The sequence below is a fragment of the Garra rufa genome, chromosome 16, assembly GCF_049309525.1.
Source record: "Garra rufa chromosome 16, GarRuf1.0, whole genome shotgun sequence".
In the NCBI taxonomy this organism is placed as follows: domain Eukaryota; kingdom Metazoa; phylum Chordata; class Actinopteri; order Cypriniformes; family Cyprinidae; genus Garra; species Garra rufa.
Genome location: NC_133376.1, coordinates 44540207 through 44557991, shown reverse-complemented (window position 1 = coordinate 44557991; position 17785 = coordinate 44540207). Strand labels below are relative to the sequence as shown.

General features: G+C 36.9%; 1 long non-coding RNA gene across 1 annotated transcript; it reads left to right on the top strand.

Moving 5' to 3' along the window:
• The first annotated feature begins 3239 nt into the window (after positions 1-3239).
• LOC141287859 (uncharacterized) lies at positions 3240-10808 on the top strand. Its single transcript, XR_012339561.1, has 2 exons — positions 3240-3351; positions 10167-10808. It is a non-coding gene; the product is annotated as an uncharacterized lncRNA (long non-coding RNA).
• Positions 10809-17785: the final 6977 nt, after the last annotated feature.

Genomic DNA, 17785 nt, shown 5'->3' with positions numbered 1-17785 from the left:
AAAAAAATGCAGAATTTTGTCACACTTCCAATGATGGTTATTGTAATCATAGGCCTTCTATACTAATTGATCTAGCTGTAGGACATCTACCGTGCCCTGCTTTTAAGACAGCGAGCACTATGTTTCGGTATTTGATGCCATCGAATCTATACCGCAAAAGTGCCCCCTCAACATCTGGCAACATGCAGGCTTCCCATGACAGCGACTCAAAAATGGAGTTTTGACCTTCTCACCAAGATAGCCTAGTTATTTATCTATTGTGGTAATTTGCAGGTTGTGTCAAAAAGTTGTTGGTCTAGATAAATTTCTGTATTCTGTACGTTGCACTCATATACGTCAAATACCATAATTTTAAGCTTCTGGTACAATACTTGGAAATGTTCAATCTGGCAACACCGATGCTTCGGCATACAAACAATCTCACACACTGAAAATGTCAGGAGATTTCATCCCAAGGTATTTATAGGTAACAGTAGGGGTCTAACTCTTCTGTCTTGGACAGATTTCCTCTATTGACCTCTATCCATCACAGTCTCCTAATAATCCCCACTTAATTGCCAACATCAGTCTACTCTAACCGAACCTCCACTGATAGCTGCTGTGTTTGTATGTCCTAAAAAGCTCTATATAAATGTATAAAATAACTATTTGCTCCTAACCTGTTTAACTTTCTTGGTATTTTAATATCCACACTGCTTTTTGTTCCATTCAATGAATAATCGTGTTAAATAATCGTGATTACAATATTGACCAAAATAATCGTGATTATGATTTTTACCAAAAATCGAGCAGCCCTACTGACCAGCTCAAAAATTAAAAAACAAACTAAAAATAAGATATTGTGGCCATGAAAATTTGTTCCCATAAGGAAATGCATTAATGAAATGTGGCCACAAGCTACTTTTATGATGCTTTCTGTAATTTTTGAAAGGTTTACAGCATCTGTTCACTGATGTTCTAGTCTCTGTTAAACTTCAGACTTTGTTTTTCGCCGAATAAACAAATCACATAGGTTTGAATGACATAAGGTAGAGTAAATAATGGCAGATTTTCAGTTTTGAATGAAGTCCCCAGCACAGCTGGCAGCTCAGGTGTTTGTTTAAGCGCATACAACATTATATCTACAAGCAAACATGCATGGATTAATGAAACATTGTGTTACTTTATAAAAAGGTCTGTTTTCTTTCACCTAACAGTGTTTAGCTTTGAATCAAAGTGTGTAAATGGAAAGACGTGGTAATCCAAACACACTGCTATGAAACCATGTATAATATATAAACTATATCTATAGTCCATCAAGACTAATGGAATATTGACTGTGCAGCACCTGTGCGCTTCTCTCTGGAGAGCTGATCAGACCATAATGCGTTCAGAATAATTGAGTTATCAGTGCGCACCTATCGCATTCAAGCCAGAAGTGCTAATAGCAGCCGTTATTGTTATTCCATATGTTTGAGTGTGAATGAAGCACCCCGGAAGGCCGAAGAACAGCCTTGATTACGCCAAACAGCATCAAAACTGCAATTAAACACTCATAATCATTTAGAAAGTTCAAGAGGGAGAGTTAGCCGACGAGGACACCCACTTCAGGGAAAACAACTCAAGTGCTTGGAATCATTTGCAAATCAGCGCCTGGAAATATCAATTGCTGAAAACCAAGCTCTGCTCCAAAACCAAGTATGCTGCCTACTTAGGGCCTCATAGACATGCTCTCAAGTCCAGAATCATTCTGTCCTCATTTGGTCTGAGATCTGGGGCTCATTCTTCGTACCTCGCTAACTCAGTTAGCTGGATTTGATTGTTGACGATTTTGCGTGATCTTGGATCGCTCGGTTCTTCGAAGCTCATCCGGGACTTGCTGTCATAGCAACAGGTGCGCAAGCTTAAACCTGCTCTGGAGCAGGTTTATTTCATGTAAACAGGATTTAGGCTGCGCTCCTGGCGGGTTATGATTGGTTGAAATGGCGAGGTCACATCTGATTGGTTAAAGAGCACAACTGACGCGGACTGACTCACGTGGGGAAAAAAAAGTATCTTGCAATATATATATACTACCGTTCAAAAGTTTGGGGTCAGTACATTTTTATTTTTATTATTTTTATTTTTTTTAAGAAATTAATACTTTTATTCACCAAGGATGTATTAAGTTAATAATTAAAAAATTATTAAAAGTTAATAATAAATAATTTACATTGTTTTATATATATATATATATATATATATATATATATATATATATATCACAGGTTCCAAAAAATATTTGGCAGCACAACTGTTGATATTATCCAACATTGATCATTCTAATAATAAATCAGCATATTAGAATGATTTCTGAAGGATCATGTGACACTTAAGACTGGAGTAACAGCTGATAAAAATTCAGCTTTTCATCACAGGAATAAATTCTATTTTAAAGTATGTTAAAATAATAATAAAAAAACATTATTTTATATTGTAAAAACATTTTGCAATATTACTGTTTTTTCTGTATTTTTAATCAAATAAATGCAGCCTTGATGAGTATAAGGGACTACTTTAAAGACTATTACAAGTCTTACTGACCCCAAACTTTTGAACGGTAGTGTATAAAAAAATTAAAATATAAATAAAATAACATATCAAGGAAAAAACATGTAACATGGGCAGCATTAACGCATTTAATGTGTTCACTACTTTTTGCCAGCCCTCTCTCCTTGCTTTTCCAGCCTTTGCAGTGTTCCCTTGCGTTTTAAATAAACTCTGAAACTCCTGAAATCCCTCAATCAAGAGTTCTTGCTCTGCTGCAGAAAAATACTGAGCGCGCTCCTTCGTCATGTTCGCCGACCAATCAAAGCGTTGCCGATCAATGTTTCTACTATCGATACGTAGCCCCTTTTAAGCCACCCAGTGATCTCAAATAACTTCATCAAGCTATACTAATCATCAACAACAGGTGCGTTCGGAGAACCGGAATAGCGAGCTCATAGTTAGCGCGATGATTTGATCTTGGATGTGTCATTTGATCTTGGATGTAGTAAGCGAGGTACGAAGAACGGACCCCAGAGGTAGTATTGTATCCTATGTGGTGCAAGCGATGCCAAAATACATCGCAACAGGTGGAGGAAATGTCAGTATTATGTTTTGCAGAATATCTGCTAATTTCTGTTACTAAATGATGAATATTTATATAAGCAAAATTAGTCATTTGTGAGCTTATGAACAGTTTTGGAACAGATTTATGTTTATACTGTTTTGAAGTGATTCATCTTTGGCTTTATTTCCACAGGAATCATCTCAACGTTTCTTCACGTCCATCCTTTTGGAGCCAGCATTGAATATATCTGCTCCTATTTACAGCGGCTGGACACTAAGGTATGAAACATACACTCACACAAACACATTTGTGACCCAGGACCATAAAACCAAGTCATAAGGGTACATTATTCAAAATTGAGATTTAAATATCATATGAAAGCTAAATAAATAAGCTTTCCATTGATGTATTATCATGAATTGTCAAGGGAGGACCCAAACGCAGAATGACAGTTTATTGTGAGGACAGGTGAAAACAAGAAGAGGATGGCAGACAGTCGCCACACGGGCCTGGGAACACACGGCGAGGGGAGACAGGCAGGACGAAGAAGGAGGGACAGGTGCAACCCCAAAGAGAGTCCGGGCGGCCGGAAGTAGCAACCAGGGGGAACTCAGGAGGCCGGGCAGGAACGACAAACACAAATGACAAGACACAAAAGACAAGAACACAAAACAGGAAAAACTTCTAAAAACTAAGACAGGAGGGAAAAGCTAAGTAAATAAAATATAATCAAAAAACTAGAAAAATCAAATCGAAAGGAAAACAAAAAGCAGAAAATAAAATCTAGAAATTGAGCAGAAGACAGGGGGGACTAGGTAAAATAAAAACAAAAGATTATCAAAGACTAGAGAAATAACATCAAAAGGATAACAAAAGAAAGAAATAAAAATCTAGAATTAAAACAAGAGACGGGGGGGAACTAGGTTAAGCAAAATAAAAGAATATCAAAAGACTAGAAGAATCAAAAGGGATAACAAAAGAAAATAAAAACTAGAATTTAACTTTAAAAAAACGGGGAAAAGAAAGAAAAAACACCAAGGCTGAGGAGAAAAACAAACTAGATAAAAGGGGAAAAAACTCAGACGGCAATCTAGAACAGGACTGAAAGATTTCAAAGTTTAAACACACACTAACTCACAAAAAAACTAGCATCAAAAAACAAACGGGCCAGCAAAGACAAGAGGGCACAATCTAAAGACAGGGAAGCACATGAGGAGCAGGTGACAACACTCAGACAAACGAGGGCTAAACATGGGGGCGTGGAAACGGGAAACAAGGGGGCAGGACAAGAGGAGCACATGGCAGATAATAACACAGACAAAGCCATGTGCTCAAACACAAAACAAACATGGAAACATTGAACAAAGACAAGACAGACAGGGCTGTCAGGGCAGGATCATGACATGTATGGTTTGTTAGGATAGGAAAGTATCTGGCTCATATACATATACAGAAAATCACTGTTAAAGTTGTCCAAATTAAGTTCTTAGCAATGCATATTACTATTTTTTTTTTTAATGGTAGAAAATGATCTTTACTTAACATCCTAATGATTTTTGGAAAAAACGAAAAATTGATAATCTTGACCCATACGATGTATTTTGGCTATTGCTACAAATATACCAGTGCTACTTATGACTGGTTTTGTCATCCAGGGTCACGTTTCACTCCTTTTATTGTAACTTTTCATTTTCAGTTTGTTATAATGATGCAATGTTATATTTTATTTCGCTTCAGTGGTTTTCTTCTTTATAGCAGCCGTTCCATCTTACTATGATGACAGATACTACACTTCATCAAAGAAACTGCAACTTGAAACAGTAACATCTTTGAAGTTTATGTGCAAAGTTTTATTTGTCACTATTATAAGGATGCAGCTGCAGTGCTTACTGACAATTAAGTGTGCTATAAATGTGTCAGATTTAGCAGTAAATTGTGACTATCATCGCTCCGGCGTCTCCAGAGTCTTTCTGATTCAGCGTCTTGAGTCATAAGGCCCACACAGGAGAACAACTAATCGCAGGATTCGTCAAAATGTGTGCTGTTGATGGCAAAATGTTTGAAGTGTTTCTTGTGAGGCAGTTGGGATCAACTAAAGTAGCACAATTTAAGTACTTGAGGAAAAGTACAGATACTCTATGACTCAAGTAGAAGTAGAAGAACTTGATTTGTAATGTACTTAAGTATTACAAGTAATTAGTACTGATCGATGTTATTTATTCCAGCCAGCTGCAGTGAGACTGGTCATTAGTCAGCACTAATAAGTAAGATGTAGTGTAGTGAAAAAGTGTAGTGCAGGTGTAGACATTTAACATGCATTGATCTGCAAATAAGCTAACTTTTATTTGATTACCAAAACTTTATACATTACCAAAACATCATACTTTAATGTACTGAAATGTCTGTTTAAGCTACTTATTACTTAAATATGAAAGAATCTTTTGGTAAAAGATTTTTTTTATCTTAGAATTAGGTTTTCTCGAAAACAAGGACAATATAAAAATATGAATCATACTTATATAAGTTTTTTTTTTTTTTGACACAATTCGAACACTGGTTTCAAACTGCTTTTGTCTGATGACACCTGCACAGTGTTTTTTGGGAAAGTTTGCAGGAAGGTTTCTTCAGGTTTCTCCTGGATTTAGTCTGTCTCAGATGGACTGGATGATAATGAGATCAGATCTCTGTGTGGAGCACTGGCTGTTGTCAGACCCCTTGTGCAAACAAAAATCTCACTGGATTATTACAATTAATGGCAAAAGGAATGTTTGGAAACGTTCCCTTCTGAAACACTACAACAAAAGAAAAATAACAGTCTTAAAAACCTATTTTGTAGATGAAAATATTAACACAGCACTGTGTTTACGGTCAAGCCTGAAATTGTTCATACCTCTGGCAAATTCTGACCTAAAGTTACTTTTATTCAACTAGAAAGTTTTTTTTTTTTGTTTTTTTTTTTACCGGATATGACACAGGCTTCTCCGAAAAGATAATAAGACGATGTACAAGAGGCATCATTGTGGAAAAAAATATTACTCAGCTTTTATTTACATTTGAACAAAAAGTGGCATGTCCAAAATTATTCATACCCTTTGCAAACTGTCACAGTCTATGGGAAAATCCAAAGTTCTATACCATTCCAAATAGTCCAAGCTGTTCTAAAGAATCCTAATTACCCTGATTCATTGGGAACAGCTGTTTTAATCAACTCAACAGGTGAAAAACAGAAGCTCTCTGCTGTTGGTTTGTAGACAGTCATGGCTAAGACAAAGGAGCACACTGAGGACCTGCCTTCAACCCTAAGAACACCATCCCCACTGTCAAACGTGGTGGGAACCTAATGTGGGGTGTTTTTCAGCCGGTGGACCAGGGAACCTAAACACAGTAAACCGCACCATGAAAAAGGAGCAATACATCGAAATTCTCAACAACAACATCAGGCAGTCTGCAGAGAAACTTGGCTTTGGGCACCAGTGGACATTTCAGCACAACAACGACCCAAAACAAAGCAAAAGTGGTGAAGAAATGGTTAACAGACAAAAACATTAACGTTTTGCAGTGGCCCAGCCAGAGTCCTGACTTAAATCCAATTGAGAATCTGTGGAGGGAGCTAAAGATCAGGCTGATGGCAAGGAGACCCTCCAACCTGAAAGAGTTGGAGCTCATCGCTAAAGATGAATGGGCAAAAATACCAGTGGAGACATGCAAAAAGCTGGTCAGCAATTATAGGAAGTGTTTGATTGCTGTAATAGCCAAGAAAGGCTTTTCTATTGATTATTGAGAAGGATATGAATAATTTTGGACATTCCACTTTTTGTTCAAATGGAAATAAAAGCTGAAAAATATTTTTTTCCACAATGATGCCTCTTGTATACCGTTTTATTATCTTTTGGGAGAAGCCTGTGTCATTTCGGTCAAAAAAAAACTTTTTGAACTTTAAGTCAGAATTTGCCAGGGGTATGAATAATTTTGGGCTTGACTGTATTTACACTACACTACCAGTCAAAAGTTTGGACACTTGACTTGACTATTTTTTTTTATTTTTTTAGTCAAATATTAATTATTTAATAATATATATATATATATATATATATATATATATATATATATATATATATATGTATGTATATGTACCATGAAGTCAAGTGTGTCCAAACTTTTGACTGGTAGTGTATATATATATATAGAGAGAGAGAGAGAGAGAGAGAGCAAAAACTCTAGTTTCATTAATAAAATAGTTTTCATTAATGATTATAACCTTGACACACACAGGCTACTCACTCTGACTGAATGTATTTACTGCTGTTTACACCACCTGCACACACACACACACACACACACACACACACACACACACACACACTGAAATGTCTGCTTGCCATTCTAATGTTCTGCTGAGTACACAGCCCTTGAGCAGATAGAAAGAGCTCACGCTCATAGCAGGACCCCACACACACACACATTTCCCACATGTGTATTTTCATCTTCCTGTTCTCAAATACAGTCCTCAAGCTCTTCCTGCCAAAATGTTCAATGCCGAAATAAAGCACTCGTCTTACTATAGCGCAATGTTGATTACTCTTTATTTTCCTTCATCTCTCAGGCTTTATCTCGCTCTCTCTCGCTCTCCTTATGCTGTCACACAGTGACTAATTTACACTTACAGATGGAGGGTGAAAATGAGCCTCTATATCTTTTCAGTTTTGAATTGAAGCCCTCCGGGTGTGGATGCCCACGCTCTAGCTCTCCGCGGCGTACACATGCCCTCATATCTTCATCAACACTCCCGCTTGTTTTCACTAAAAACAATACACTCCAGTGGGAAGCTTAATTGATAAACCGGCGTTCGCGTCGCCCTGCCTGCCACTCGATAAGCTGCTGCAAGTGGGTTTCACCATCCTGTGAAGAACACAATTCACATCGCATCTGAGCTCTGACATTCACGGTGCATATAAGTTACTTATATATATATATATATATATATATATATATATATATATATATATATATGTGACCCTGGACCACAAAACCAGTCATAAGGTTAAATTTTACAAAACTTAGATGTATACATCATATGAAGCTGAATAAATAAGCTTTCTATTGGTGTATGGTTTGTTAGGATAGGACAATATTTGGCCGAGACACATCTATTTGAAAATCTGGAATCTGAGGTTGCAAAAAAAATCTAAATACTGAGAAAATCACCTTTAAAGTTCTCCAAATTAAGGTCTTAACAATGCATATTACTAATCATAAATTACATTTTGATATATTTATAGTAGGAATTTTACAAGAAATCTTCATGGAACGTGATCTTTACTTAATTTCCTAGTGATTTTTGGCATAAAATTAAAATCAATAATTTTGACCCAAACAATGTATTTTTGGTACCCTGGAAATCCAGAGGTCTCGCGAGAGCACAATTTGAATTGTCTCTGCAAGACACTCTGGCATCGAGCAATGATGCACGTTACTGCATTACGTAAGCAGTTCTGGGAACCAATCAAATCGCTGTATCTGATGTAGGCGGGCTAGAGGCGAGCTAACCTGATGACGACAGTGCTGCGACGTCCGGAATCATTTAGTAAACATTGAAAGCTGGCTACAGAAGAACACCAGTTGTTTGAAACAGCTTTGGCCGCTACAATGAACGAGTTAGACTTGGCTTTTCATATAAAAGAGGAACAGAAAACCGCACTCGAATCGTTCCTTTGCAAGAAGGACGTTTTTGCTGTTTTGCCGACTGGATACGGCAAGAGTTAAATCTATCAGTTAGCTCCGCTGGTAGCTAAGCGTGTGGGGCTGTATTGTTGTGATTGGTCGTGGCGTTATCCAATTGCGTGCAGCGAGATTTTCAAATGCACGCTTGGTGCCGCCCCTCGAGTTAGGTCCTTTTCATTGCTCGATGCCAGACCCTTAATCTTAATAGACTAGGGTCTGGATTTATATATATATATATATATATATATATATATATATATATACACACACACACACACACACATTGCCATTTAAATGTTTGGGATAAGTATGATTTTTAGTGTTTTTTAAAGAAGGCTTTTCGGCTCAAAATTGTGGTTTTCTATTTTAATATGCTTAAAAAATATATATTTATTCCTGTGATGCAAAGCTGAATTTTCAGCATCATTACTCCACTCTTCAGTGTCACATGATCCTTCAAAAATTATTCTAATATGCTGATTTATTATTAGAATTATCAATGTTGGAAACATCAGGATTCTTTAAGTAGAAGATCATTTATTTATTTAAAATGGAAATATTTTCTAACAATATACACTACCTTTCAAAAGATTGTGGTCAGTGAATTTTCATTCTTTCTTTTCTTTTTTTGAAAGAAATGAATACTTTTATTTAGCAAGGTTCATTTTCAAATAGTTGTAACTCAGCCAAATATTTTCCTATCCTGACAAACAAAATAGATTAACGGAAAGCTTTCAGATGATCTATAAATCTCAATTTAAAAAATTAACCCCTGACTAGTTTTGTGGTCTAAGGTCACAAATGTAAAGCAATTAATTTTATAAAACGCTTAAATCAATGTTATGCCACAAAAACTGTCAAATGAGCTTAACTTTTATTTTACCCTAAATATGCCAACTACAAGACTTCCGCTGTATTATCTGCATATTGCAACCATTACAATCACAAGCTGTATTTACTGCCTTAGTAATGCATTGAAAAATTGCATCTTATAACAGAATGTGTCAGTGGTAGTATCTCACAGCTGTTTTATTGTCGTATGGCATTATTTTGTTGGGCCCCAGATGAGTGTTTCCTTCAAGGATTTTCTCCCAACACCCCACCACTGATGGAGTTTTTCCTTGAGAGAGACATCTGTGGCTGCTCGCTGGAGCTCGAAGTGATTCAATAATCTTCTCGATTTAATGCAATCTGTATCGTTGAAACACACCAGTTCTGTAAAGCTGGTTTCAAACGATCTGTATTGTGACAAGCGCTATACAAATTGAACATTCCCTTTAAAACTGAAAAAAAATTGGAAGTATTTTCACTAGTCTCAGAGCGACTTGATCAACTTGGACAGGTCTAATGGTCGATGTTCTTATCGTTTCAGATCAGCACCACAGAGGTGGAAACTCTTTTGGGTCGGCTGCCCTGTACGTTCAAGCAGGAGTTGACGGGTGTCGGGGCGAGTTTGGAAAAACGCTGGAAGTTCTGTGGGTTTGAGGGCATTAAGATGGCGTAGAAACACGGGTCGGGGTTCCCGCTAGAAACAAACACGGCCGACGGTCCGGAGGGGTCACAAACAATCACCTGCCAGCTCTCCGCGTCCATTCGTCCACCCAATGGGAGTCTAATGTGGAAATCTCAGAAAACACTCTAGACCTGGAGATCCTCAAGACTTTGGTGTGTGTGTAGTATGATTTAGTATGTGTACACACAAGCACACGCCAATGTGTGCGTACGTGCACCAAGCGAACGGACCGTGCACTCGTACCACACAACGGAAAACTCATCGGGTAAAAATCAGGGTTTGCTGAACCGAGGACTTGAACTGTCAACATGCATTTTCTTGTTTCACCTCTGATTTATAAAAAAAGGAAAAACTTCCCATAAAAAAAACAGAAATAACATGAATATATTTCTTTTCTCTTCTGTATAGGCGGCAGAAAACAGTTGCATAGAATCTTTTGTTCACATATCCTGTAAATGTTTGAATAACTTGCTATTTTTAAATAAAAAAAGAACAACAGAATCTGCAACCACACTCATTTATTAGTTTAACAATCTAGGCCAGTGCTTCTGAAACCTTCAGAAGTTCCACTTTCAGCACCTCTGCTAATTAAAAGAGGAATTGTGGGATGAAGATACTAGATTTATGCCGCATGCGTCCGTTCGAACCCTCTGGCTTTTCCTGCTTAAAGCCCGGCTCGCACTACAGGAGTTTTGAAATCCTAACCGATTATGAAATCTGGTTGCAGCGCACACATAGGAGTAGTTCACTTTCAGAACAAAAATTTACAGATAATGTACTCACCCCCTTGTCATCCAGGATGTTCATGTGTACTTACTTCAGTCGTTTTTTTAAGTAAAACATTTCAGGATTTTTCTCCATATAATGGACTTCTATGGTGCCCCCGAGTTCCAAAAAAAGTTCCAAAACTTCCAAAAATGCAGCTTCAAAGGGGTCTAAACGATCATAGCTGAGAAAAAAAAAAGGCTCTTATCTAGCAAAACAACGGGTTATTTTCTATAAATTATGATTGATGTACTTTTTAACCTCAAATGCTCGTCTTGTCTAGCTCGGCAAGACTAGCATTTGAGATTAAAAAGTGTATAAGTTGTACATGTTTTTAGAAAATAAGCGATAATTTCGCTAGATAAGACTCTTCTTCCTCGGCTGGGATCATTTAGAGCCCTTTAAAGCTGCATTTAAACTGCATTTTCTAAGTTCAAACTCGGGGGCACCATAGAAGTCCATTATATGGAGAGAAACTCTGAAATGTTTTCCTCAAAAACACCATTTCTTTACAACTGAAGAAAGACACACATGAGTACATTATCTGTTAATTCTTGTTCTGAAACTACTCCTTTAAGCTGGTGACCACAGAAAGAAACACTCTTGTGATCTGAGCTAGTCTGAGGTGTTTTCCCATCTCATATGAATCTTTTTTATATATGCATTCTGAGCAGCTATGAACATGTCATTTTTTGCACAGAGCTTGTGAAGTCTAATTAACAATCAGAGCGTTGCGTGTGCAGCTTTGTGGGTGTTTGTCTATTAGTCAGCAGTAAACGTCTCGTTCGCCGCTGCTGGAGAGGAGCGACGACTCTTCCGGCGGCACAGTCAAGCGTCCCTAATGCTCTTCTGTTGTGCAATTTGTAGGGTTATTTTTTGCTTATTGCTGAGGGAAACGAAAGCTTTATTACACATGATTGGTTCCCACTGCCCCTTTTCTATTTCCTTGGGCCGTATGTATGAAAAATTAGTTTCAAATGCTTGTCAGACATTTGGCCTCTCCAACATGAATTAATAATGCCTAATGATTGTTTCTTCCATTGTCGAACAAGCCTTAATTCATTATTATTTCTTTTTGCCATGCATTTTTAATATAGACATTCAGATGGACTGAAATCTAAGTGGAATCAACGTGAACATCTAAAGCATTTTTACAAAGAGGATTCTGTCTCTTAAATATGAATATTTCAATGCTCTGGTTTTTGTCCCCCTGTTACAGTGTGCTGTTTAAATGTCTCATCATTCCAGCTTAATACAAGTTTAATCAACAGAATGTGTGGCATACCACTAAAATATGACCCTGGACCACAAAACCAGTCATAATGGTTGATTTTTGGCAGTTCTTAGCAAATGCATATTACTAATCAAAAATTAAGTTTTTATATATTTAAGGTAGGAAATTTAAAAATATCTCCATGGACCATTATCTTAATATACTAATGATTTTTGGCATAAAAGAAAAATCTATCATTTTGACCAATACAATGTAATGTTGGCAAATAGTATAGCCGTAATACTTAAGACAGGTTTTGTGGTCCAGGGTCAAAAATGTGTTTTTAACTCAGCACATTTTCTTACATAAATTAATTAAACAATACAAATTGAAATTTTGTTGAGGCATATACAATGGAAGTATATGGGGCCCATTTTTGGAGGATTTTAAAGTAAAAGTGTAAATCCGAAGTGTAATTTTTTTTTTTTTTTTTTTTTTTTTTGCTCATCCAGGCTGTTTATTTGATTAAAAATACTAAAAGAAAGGTAATATTGTAAAATATTATTGCAATTTAAAATAGTGGTTTTCTATTTTAATATATTTTAAAATATAATTTATTCATGTGATGCAAAGCTGAAGTTTCAGCATCATTACTCCAGTCCTCGATGTCACGTGAACCTTCAGAAATCATTTTAATAAGCTGATTTATTATCAATGTTAGAAACAGTTGTGCTGCTTTATTTATTTACTTATTTACTTATTTTGGAACCTGTGATATTTTTCAATATTCTTTGATGAATAGAAAAAATCAAAAGAACATAATTTACTCAAAATATAAATCTTTTTTTCATATACACTACCACTCAAAGTTTGGGCTCAGTAAATGTCTTCTTTCTTTGAAAGAAGTTAATACTTTTATTCAGCAAGGATGTGTTAAATTGATAAAAGGTGGTAGTAAAGACTTATATTGTTAGAAAAATATATATTTTTGGATAAATGCCCTTTTTTAACTTTGTATTCATCAAAGAATCACAGGTTCCAAAACAAAATAAAAAATTATAATGAATCAACCAGGGATGCACTGAATGTTCGTCAACCAAAATTATTTGGCTGAATAATGCTTGTATAATGTACAAATAAAATGCTTTGCTCAGCAAGGCTGCATTTATTTGTACATTAAAAACACATGCCTGATTCAAGAAGGGGGTCTTAAAAATGACCAAAGAATATTATTTTACCAACTTATTAGTTTTAAGTTAAATTGTGCTTTGTTGCTAGGCTATAATGTCTACTAGAATGTTAAAAATGTTCAGTGTTAAATAAATATTTTTAAATTGTTGTTTTATAATTGTAAAAAGCAAATATTGGCTATTTAATTTATGCAATGGTGAACAAAATGACTAAATACATAGGGGAAAACATAAAAAAAAAAAAGTTCTGTATGTTCTGTAATCGGCCTTCGGCCCAGTGTTTAATTTGTTCGGCTTCAGCTTCGGCCAAGAATTTTCATTTCGGAGCATCCCTAAAATCAACATATTAGAACCATTTCTGAAGGATCATGTGACACTGAAGATGTTGAAATGATGCTAAAAATTAAGCTTTGATCACATAAATAAATTACATTTTAAAGGATATTAAAATAAAAAAAACTTTATTTTAAATTGTAATAATATTTCACAGTATTACTGTTTTTTTTTTCTGTATTTTTAATCAAATAAATGCATCCCTGATAAGCAGAACTGACATCTTTAAAATAAAAAACTAAATAAACTCTTCCAAATTATATATATATAAATTACATATATTTTAGTAGTTATTGAAATCATTTTATTTAAATTAAAGAGTACTATGTATTATTTTGCCACACATGCTGCTGCTGACTAAGCTTGACTTGTACACAACCCAGAATTGTCTTTTAAATGCATCCGTTCCATTAAAAGTGAACTCGAGTCCCTCTTCAGAAGATGTTCGTCAGCTCACTCTCATCCAGCTTTTAGAGGTTTAGAGGTTTTCGAACTTGGACGAGGCAAACAACACGCGCACAGATGCAGGAGCACCGAAAGGTCGTGCGGCGAGCGAACGTGTCCTGTTTTCCTTTCCTCGTTCCTCTATTTTTGGGAAGCTCCAGCCACTCCATCAGAGCACTTAGCCGGAGAGGCGCGTGCATCAATTCACAGCCTTTATGTGGACTCCATCACTGTCATTCAGCCTGCATTTGACAAATGGCTGTGGTTTTCACACCGACAAGCACAGATATTCTGCAGAATACCATTATTTTGGGTTGCGGTGGTTTCTATGTACTTTTCTATGTTTACTTCCAACAGGATTTTTCATGATCATATTCTGAACATCACACGAAAACCCTAAACAGACTAATTAGTTCTCTCTTTGGAGCCCTGGAGAGGTTTCTCATTGATGCAACACCAGAATCCACATCCTTCACCTCTCTGTTACCTTCTTCCTCTGGATGCGGAGTGTCCTTCAGCAGCCGGCCTTGTTTTTGAGCTCTCCTAAAAAGAGCAGAGCTCGTCTGAATCCAAAGGGCAGCGATGTCAAAGCGCAAACACCCCAGAGTCTGGCTCATAACCCATAATCCCCTGAATGCCCTGCTCCTCACATCCTTGGATGTAATTGGATATGGAGTGATCCAGCTTCGGCGGATCTCTTTTTGGGAGGCCGTATCTTGATGCTTCGGGTAATTAGTTCACTCTTACCTGACTTCCTCCAGTCAAAGCGAATCCAGGCAATTACAAAGAGCGACTCCCATGAGCGATGGGATGAGAGGGAGGTGATTGGCTCTTAAGGGGAGCGAATGTTTCCTCGTCGTCCCGTGCAAGCGAAAGCTCCTCATTACTCCGAAGCAGTCAGAGCGTATGACTGAACGCGTCCATCTGGTTAAGGAGGAACCCATGAGGTTACAGAGGGTCGCCACTTCCATAATAATGCTTATGGATAATAGATCAGAGCCAATATGTGGAGTACAGTGGTTCATGAGAGCCCCCTTCTGGACAGAAAGAAAAATGCCACAGGGAAATCTCTTTTGGAAAGCAGATTTCAGAGATGTATGTGATATTAGGAGATCAGTTCAAGCAGATGTCAACTTTTCAGGAACTGCTGTTATGCCGATTAGCTTGAACTTTGCTGTTTTAGTCTCCATATAAAAAGTGGTGGTTATTTCAGATCTACACTATCAGTCTAATGTTTTTGAACAGTAAGATTTTAAAGGGATAGTTCACCCACAAATGAAAATGTGATGTTTATCTGCTTACCCCCAGGGCATCCACAGAAGTTTTGAGAATGACACAAATATTAGTTTTCACAAAGTTTGCTGCTCAACTGCTTTTAGATCTTTGTTTCAGTTGTCTCTGTGATGTACTGAAATATAATTACAAGCACTTCATACGTTTCAAAGGCTTTTATCGACAATTACATGACATTTATGCAAAGAGTCAGTATTTGCAGTGTTGGCCCTTCTTTTTCAGGACCTCTGCAATTCGACTGGGCATGCTCTCAATCAACTTCTGGGCCAAATCCTGACTGATAGCAACCCATTCTTTCATAATCACTTCTTGGAGTTTGTCAGAATTAGTGGATATTTGTTTGTTCACCCGCCTCTTGAGGATTGACCACAAGTTCTCAATGGGATTAAGATCTGGGGAGTTTCCAGGCCATGGACCCAAAATTTCAATGTTTTGGTCCCCGAGCCACTTAGTTATCACTTTTGCCTTATGGCACGGTGCTCCATCGTGCTGGAAAATGCATTGTTCTTCACCAAACTGTTGTTGGATTGTTGGAAGAAGTTGCTGTTGGAGGGTGATTTGGTACCATTCTTTATTCATGGCTGTGTTTTTGGGCAAAATTGTGAGTGAGCCCACTCCCTTGGATGAGAAGCAACCCTACACATGAATGGTCTCAGGATGCTTTACTGTTGGCATGACACAGGACTGATGGTAGCGCTCACCTTTTCTTCTCCGGACAAGCCTTTTTCAAGACGCCCCAAACAATCGGAAAGAGGCTTCATCGGAGAATATGACTTTGCCCCAGTCCTCAGCAGTCCATTCGCCATTCCTGAGCAAGCTCTGCACTGGTGGCACTCCGATCCCGCAGCTCAATCCTCTTTAGGAGACCATCCTGGCGCTTGCTGGACTTTCTTGGACCTCCTGAAGCCTTCTTAACAATGCAGTGGAAAGTTTTTTTGGGGGATTAAGTTCATTTTCATGGCAAAGAAGGACTATGCAATTCATCTGATCACTCTTCATAACATTCTGGTGTATATGCAAATTGCTATTATAAAAACTTAAGCAGCAACTTTTCCAATTTCCAATATTTATGTAATTCTCAAAACTTTTGGCCACGACTGTAGGTGACTTTGTTTCCTCAGAAAAACACAAACGAAGATTTTTAATGAAAACCAGTGCAGTCTGTTAATGGAAGTGGATGGGCACCAGACCTTTAAAAGTAATCAAAAACATGCACAGACAAATACAAATTACACCCTGCGGCTCGTGACGATACATTGATGTCCTAAGACACCTAAACAACTTGTAATACAAAAAATATTTGCAATTATCAATGTAATCAATTAACTGATTAAGTAAGAAAATAACTTCATTAATTTTTTTACCCTATTCACCTGCACTGTCTCGCCTTAAAGCTTCTGCTCACCAAGCATGCATTTATTTGATCCAAAGTACAGCAAAAACTGTAAAGTTTTAAATTAGAAACAACTGTTTTCTGTTTAAATATATATTTTAAGTAATGTATTGTTGTGATTGTTATGATCATTATACCAGTCTTCAGTATCACATGATCCTTCAGAAATCATTCTAATATGCGGATTTCAAAATTCTTAGATAAATAGAAAGTTAAAAAGAACATTATTTATTTAAAAAAGAAATATTTGTAACATTTAAAATGAATTATTAAATTAAAAGGGGAAAAACAACAATATAATCATCTTTTTTTTTCTCAAAACAATGTTTTTGAGAGCATTTCACATCAGTCCACTGCTATACCATTTAACTAAATATTTCATAAGTACTTTGCCACTGTAATCTGCAAGTTGGCTTTATTTTGTCATAAATAATAAACATTATAACATATAAAGTGGATTGTCATATCCACTTTATTTTTCCCATAAGAGCATGCATGGCCATTTGTGTTTTTTTAAAGGGGTCATCCGATGCAAAACTCACTTTTCCATGTTGTTTGAACATTAATGTGTGTTGGCAGTTTGTGTACACAACCACCCTACAATGATAAAAATTCACCCAGTGGTATTTTTCGTAATCTTTAAAAGTAATATCGCCTTTTTAAAATCAGGTCATTCTCAGCTTCTTGTGGGTGTGACGAAACACAGACAGAGGCCCCTCCCACAATATTTGATTGACATGAGCGCCTTATCTTAGACCTGCCCTCACCGAGCTCAAACAGTCTGTCTTCGATCGCCATTGTGTGACTCAAGTGCAGACAAGAATGTCTCAGATTGAGGTGTTCTGTT